The sequence below is a fragment of the Dermacentor variabilis genome, chromosome 7 (genome assembly GCF_050947875.1).
Source record: "Dermacentor variabilis isolate Ectoservices chromosome 7, ASM5094787v1, whole genome shotgun sequence".
NCBI lineage: Eukaryota > Metazoa > Arthropoda > Arachnida > Ixodida > Ixodidae > Dermacentor > Dermacentor variabilis.
The window spans coordinates 150,409,242-150,415,241 of record NC_134574.1 but is presented as its reverse complement, the minus strand read 5'-3'; positions in this window follow the sequence as shown (position 1 = coordinate 150,415,241).

Genomic DNA, 6,000 nt, shown 5'->3' with positions numbered 1-6,000 from the left:
TACTGCTATTTACGCTTTCGAAATCCACCGCTCGCCCCCCCCCCCCATTTCCGAGCCTTCCATTACTCCGTGATTTATAACCCGCTCCATTAATAACGCGCTCACGGGACCGTTAGCACGTCATCGCAAGTCGCCTCCCAACGGCGACAGGCAAACTTTAGTGCGGGTAATCTGTCCTTTTTTTTTATTTCGTTTAATTGAATCTGTGACTGAATACGACGAAAACGTGACCACAGTTAATCACCAAACTGTTCCTAAAGATTATAGGCGCGTATCAAAGTTTAGCACGATTCCTTAGTCATCCCAGCGTCAGTTTGCTGTCCAATGCTGAAGTGCACTTGCGCACTTTTATATATATATATATATATATACATATATATATATATATATATATATATATATATATATATATATATATATATATATATATATAAAAGTGCGCAAGTGCACTTCAGCATCGGACCCATGACCTTTGGTCATGGGTCCAATATATATATATATATATATATATATATATATATATATATATATATATATATATGTATATATATATATATATATATATATATATATATATATATAGTATGCCTGCGCCCTTACGAGACATTCATTAAATTACTTGATATTCTCATTAGAATGCGTTGTTGCTTTCCATTACTTGTTTCCTCCCCACCAAAGGTCGTTGGTTCCACGACCAACGGTGGCACCATCAACTTTGGTGACGTTGAATTTTGGCCCCAGCAAAGGTCATGGGTTCGAGTGCTTTAATTAAGTTCGCCTAAATTAACACCAAAAGATCGTGGGTTTGACTCCTGTAAATGGCCGTGGGTTCGACCATCAATTTTGGTGCCATTGAATTTCGGTGCCCTAGACACCGAACGGTCAATAATAGTTCGATAACGCCGGACTACGGATTTTTCGACTCTTGAGATACTTAAGGCTTTTGCCTTAGAAGAATCATTTAAAAAAAAACATGGCGCAAGATACAATTATAACACCTATGGTCTTCGGTCATCAGAGACCTCTGACGACCGAACTACGTAGGTCTTAAAATCGTGCCTTAAACCCACCTGCGGCCAGGTTTTCACACCAACTTTCATTACCATTTATTTATCATTTTCTTTAATTCAATTAGGAACTGCAAATAATTTCCCCTGTGCTGTGCTTGCTGTCATCGTTTGTTGGCTTCTCATGATATGACTAATAAAAATCGTGCACCTTGGTTTCATTCTGTCTGAGATTATATAGGGTGTGTCCCAGCTAACTTCAGGCAGAGTTTAAAAACATGCAAATACACACGTAGCTGGACAGAACAAAGGTAATGCTACTTGCTGTCGCTTGCAGATAGTCAAACTGTATTTCTCATTCGCCTAATTAGATAATTATTCTTATTTAATTATTCAACTTCTCAAATATTACTATTAGGTGAAAACCATGAAGACTAAGTTGTAGTGCGACACGAAAAACTCCCGCTACAGCTTTCTGTTGTTCAGTACATGCTACGTAGAAATGTTTTTCCGAACATGAAAGCAGCCCACGAATGCACGCAAAGTGCCTCGAGCGGCCAGTCGCCTGGCAATTTCGCCTACATTTGCGGGCTCCTTTTGCGCTCGAAAAACGCTTTTATGCAGCACGCATTGCGCAACAGAAAGCTGTAGCGGGAGTCTTTTTTTTTTTTTTTGATACGATATAAGGAGATGTTGGCGCACAATTTAAGGCGCCGGCTACTCCTCATCTCTAGAGTGGTTCCGTCGTACATCGTACAGGGTTCAAGATTACATATCAAATAGTCTTTTCACACAAGCACCAGGACTTATCACGCGACGTTTCCACAGGAAGACTGTGACGTAAGGAATACATGGTACATACAATATACAAGGTAAATGTTTCCACACTTATGTAGATGAAAGTCTCAAAAGTACAAACGATACTGTCGCCTATTAACACATTGTCTAGTCAGCGGGTGGTACATACATCGTGTATATGCATTATTACATACAGTCACAAATGTTCTACAAATAATGAGTTAAGACTAATTCCTTAAATCTATCTATCTATCTATCTATCTATCTATCTATCTATCTATCTATCTATCTATCTATCTATCTATCTATCTATCTATCTATCTATCTATCTATCTATCTATCTATCTATCTATCTATCTATCTATCTATCTATCTATCTATCTATCTATCTATCTATCTATCTATCTATCTATCTATCTATCTATCTATCTATCTATCTATCTATCTATCTATCTATCTATCTATCAGCGTTAGAGGTAACTGGCAAGTGTACTTAAACGCCGCAGTTAACTTTCTAGTCTATCTCACCTCGATTCTAACGTCCTGGCCGCTTTGTATCAATTTTTTTTTTAGCACAGCGAGTGCCATAAACACGTCAGGGCACACCGCGACGTGAATAGAACGATACGAACAAACACAGAACGCCGAGAACTAGTCACGCAGCAAGCAACACAAGCTGCACTGCAGGGTTGCTGAAAACGAATGACAGTGCAGGCATTATAGCGGCAGGCACATCGAAACAAAAAAAATGTTTGAGCAGGTAAACGATAAAAGAAAATTCACCTCGGTCGATATGTGTATGCTCCGCATGCCTCTCGCCAGGGGCAAATAATAGGGAGAGCGATAAAGGGGGAGAAAGAGAGAGAGATCGGAGAACGTCGAACAAAAGGAACACTCCATAAACTTGAAGCTATAGTCTTTCTTCCTCCGGGCTTCTTGAACATTCTCCTCCTTCAGCCGTGCGACGCGTCTATTGTGCAGAACGCCTGGAAGCCATTGCCTTCTTACAAAAAAAAAAAGGAAGAAAGAAAAGGATCGCAGTGGGAGGCCGCACAGGTGCGGTCGCAAGATGGGAAAGCGAAGTGGCGTGAAACGCTCAGAGAAATAAAAATAATAAGAAGATGGCGTTCCGGCATTTCCGGCTTCGTCAGACTCTCTGTCGGCAACAGTTTTCTCGATGGCGAGTGCTGTAGATTCCTTTCTTCGACAGGCTAAACCAACCTTCAACGGAGTGTTATTTCTTGTTGCCTTGTTGTTTTGTATGGAGTCAGCTTAAATGAGCGCCGACATTGCACTTCCGACTATATCTTGTTTCTTTCTTCTATTAGAGCAAGCTTAATTTTAAATGCGTAAACACTTTTATGCCTACCCAAAGAGAAATTTGTCCGTCCGTCACGTAAGACGAATGAAATGGATCATACCCAACGAAACAATGGCTCCTACCCCGTAAGCAAGAAGAAGAAGAAGAAACTTCATTAAAAAATAGTCCGGCAGTTCTTGCTGTGGTGGCCTCAGGTGACGGCTCGAAATCCTTGGACTCGAGCGGCATCTTCGGCTTGCCGAAAGGCCCAGAGCTGGTCTGCCAGCTCTGAACTTTTGATAGCCACCTCCCAGCGGCGGCGACGCCTACGCAGAAGGTTCCCGGCGACTCCCGCATCCAGGGCGGCGTCGGGAAGAAGCGAGCTCTGTTAAGAACGGCCAGCTGCAGTGCAAGTTTGCCAGCCATTTACGCCAGCGGTGGCAACCTCATCTTGGAACGCCGCCGCCACCCTCTAGCCACGGCGTGACTAAGTCGACTTTGTGTCGGTAACAATACGCACGTCCTCCAGTCTCCGCCGCTTCAGCTAGGATGCATTTGACGAAGCAGGCTTTGTGCTGAAACCGCCACCCTTACGCTCTAGCCTCGTCGCCGTTGTGGCGGAATGAGTTCGGCGGGCCAACTATTGTTACCCAGTGCTACCCGGTGCGGCTCCGAGTTCTACGAAGCCCCTCTGACGTCGGCTCCGGACCATTGCACCTGTGTGTGTGTGCGTGTGCGTGTGCGTGTGCGTGTGCGCGTGCGTGTGTGTGTGCGTGTGTGTGTGTGTGTGCGTGCGTGCGTGCGTGTGTGTGTGTGTGTGTGTGTGTGTGTGTGTGTGTGTGTGTGTGTGTGTGTGTGTGTGTGTGTGTGTGTGTGTGTGTGTGTGTGTGTGTGTGTGTGTGTGTGTGTGTGTGTGTGTGTGTGTGTGTGTGTGTGTGTGTGTGTGTGTGTGTGTGTGTGTGTGTGTGTGTGTGTGTGTGTGTGTGTGTGTGTGTGTGTGTGTGTGGGTAACCCGTCCCTGGGAGAGGCGGCCTGTTTACAATGACTGGACGAACGTTTCCGTCCTCTTGGGATCAAGGGGGGACCAAGTGCTTATAAGCAGCGATTGTCGACTGCTAGAGGGTGCTCGTCATCGTGCTCTGTGCTCGAAATGTACTCGTGAGCTGTGTGCTCGTTTGCTGTATGCTTTGTCTTGCGGTTTCCATTTGGGAGTCACCCTAGACTGTGTAAATGCATCTCATGTTCAAATGTAAATAATGTAAATAAATCCTGTTCGCTAAGTCCCGACGAAGAGTCAAGTTCATCCCTACGACTACGACTGGCAAAAACGTGCAGCTCGAGCCTTCTCGTCGGGAAGGAGCGAGCTCGAGCCTTCCCGTACTCTGGCAACGGCCACGATTATGGACGCGTCGCGAACGGAGCTGGTTTGATTACCGTTGTCGCCGGCACATTCCCAGAGCATGTGTCGCAGCGTTTCTCTCTGTCCGCATGTTTTACACGCGTCTGTTGGATATAAACGCGGATAGCAGTGGTGTAAGATAGCGGGGCTAGGGTAGGTGTGTGTCTGGAGCAGGCGTAAAGTTACGGCCTCGTTCCTGTTCAATTTATCGTGTGGTGGCGGGAATGTGCGTCTTTCGAGTCTGTAGTGTTGCGTGAGGTCTCTGAACGTGGTTAGGCGATCGCCCCACGCCCAGTGTGTTTCTTGTTGCTGTGTTTCTATTGTAGCGTCCCGATCCAGCAGATCCGATGCCCCGCTCTCGGGGGTGGAAGCGGCCACATAATCAGCGGCGGCTCGGCGTGTGAGACCTCGAGCCGTGGCGTGGGCCGCCTCGTTGCCCGCGAGCGGAACATCGGTGTGTGCCGGGGTCCAGAGGAGGAAGACCGTAGAATTTTGGGGTTGCGAGGGCGATGACGAGTCGCCGTCGTCAGAAATTTGGAGTATGCGGGCCGCTTCCTGCGAGACACGACCGCGCGCGAAGCCCCGGATTGCCGCGAGCAAAAAGTGCAATGGCTCATACCCCATGAAGGCAGAGGCACTCAGCAAAGTGAAGCAAGCAGTGCATGCATTCATTGAAATCACACATAGAGATGCTGCTGGAACACCGCCCCCATCGCGCGTCGGCCCATAAAGTGGTGAAAGCGCTTTTGTGCTTCTTAAGGACGACGGGCTTGTGCGACCATCTGTGACTATTAATGCAATTTCTGTAAGGCCACACACGTCAGCGAACTCACCCCAATTTCCTTCTTTCCTTCCCTCCTCTTTCTCCCTGTTATCTTTGTTTTCCCCCTTTCCCATTCCCCCGGTGTAGGGTAGCCAACCAGACGTTATCCTGCTTAACTTCCCTGCCTTCTACTTATCTCTTCCCTCCTCCACATAGAACACACGAGACACCATACGCTTTTATAAAGAACAAGCACAAAATAAGCATCCGAGCCATCAATAAAGCATTGCACACCCCCCTTAGCAATCGTAGTGGTTGTTTTGCAGCACCTCGCTATATATCCAGGTTGATAAGGACCGATAAGAGGTGATAAGGGTCGGATGATGTTCGATAAGGTTGGTACAACCGATGATGGTTGATAAAGGTGTGTGCTGGTCGATTAAAGTTTAATAACGTGCATAATACACCGAGCTGCGTGGAGGTGAGCAAATGCCACAATGCTCGCGCATAGTTAGCTAACTACCAGAGGAGTTGCTGTGTGCGCACACACGCACACACGCAAGCCACCGATTGGAAACGGCATGACTACTGTCGAAGGAAATCTTCTTCTCCAAGGAAGAACTCCTCTGACAGAAACGACAGTAGCTAAGAGTAGAGCCCCTCCAGCAGTGGAAACAGAGCGCAGCGACAATTGGGTTTAGAAAAAGTTGATTCAACAAGAGGCGATACGAAC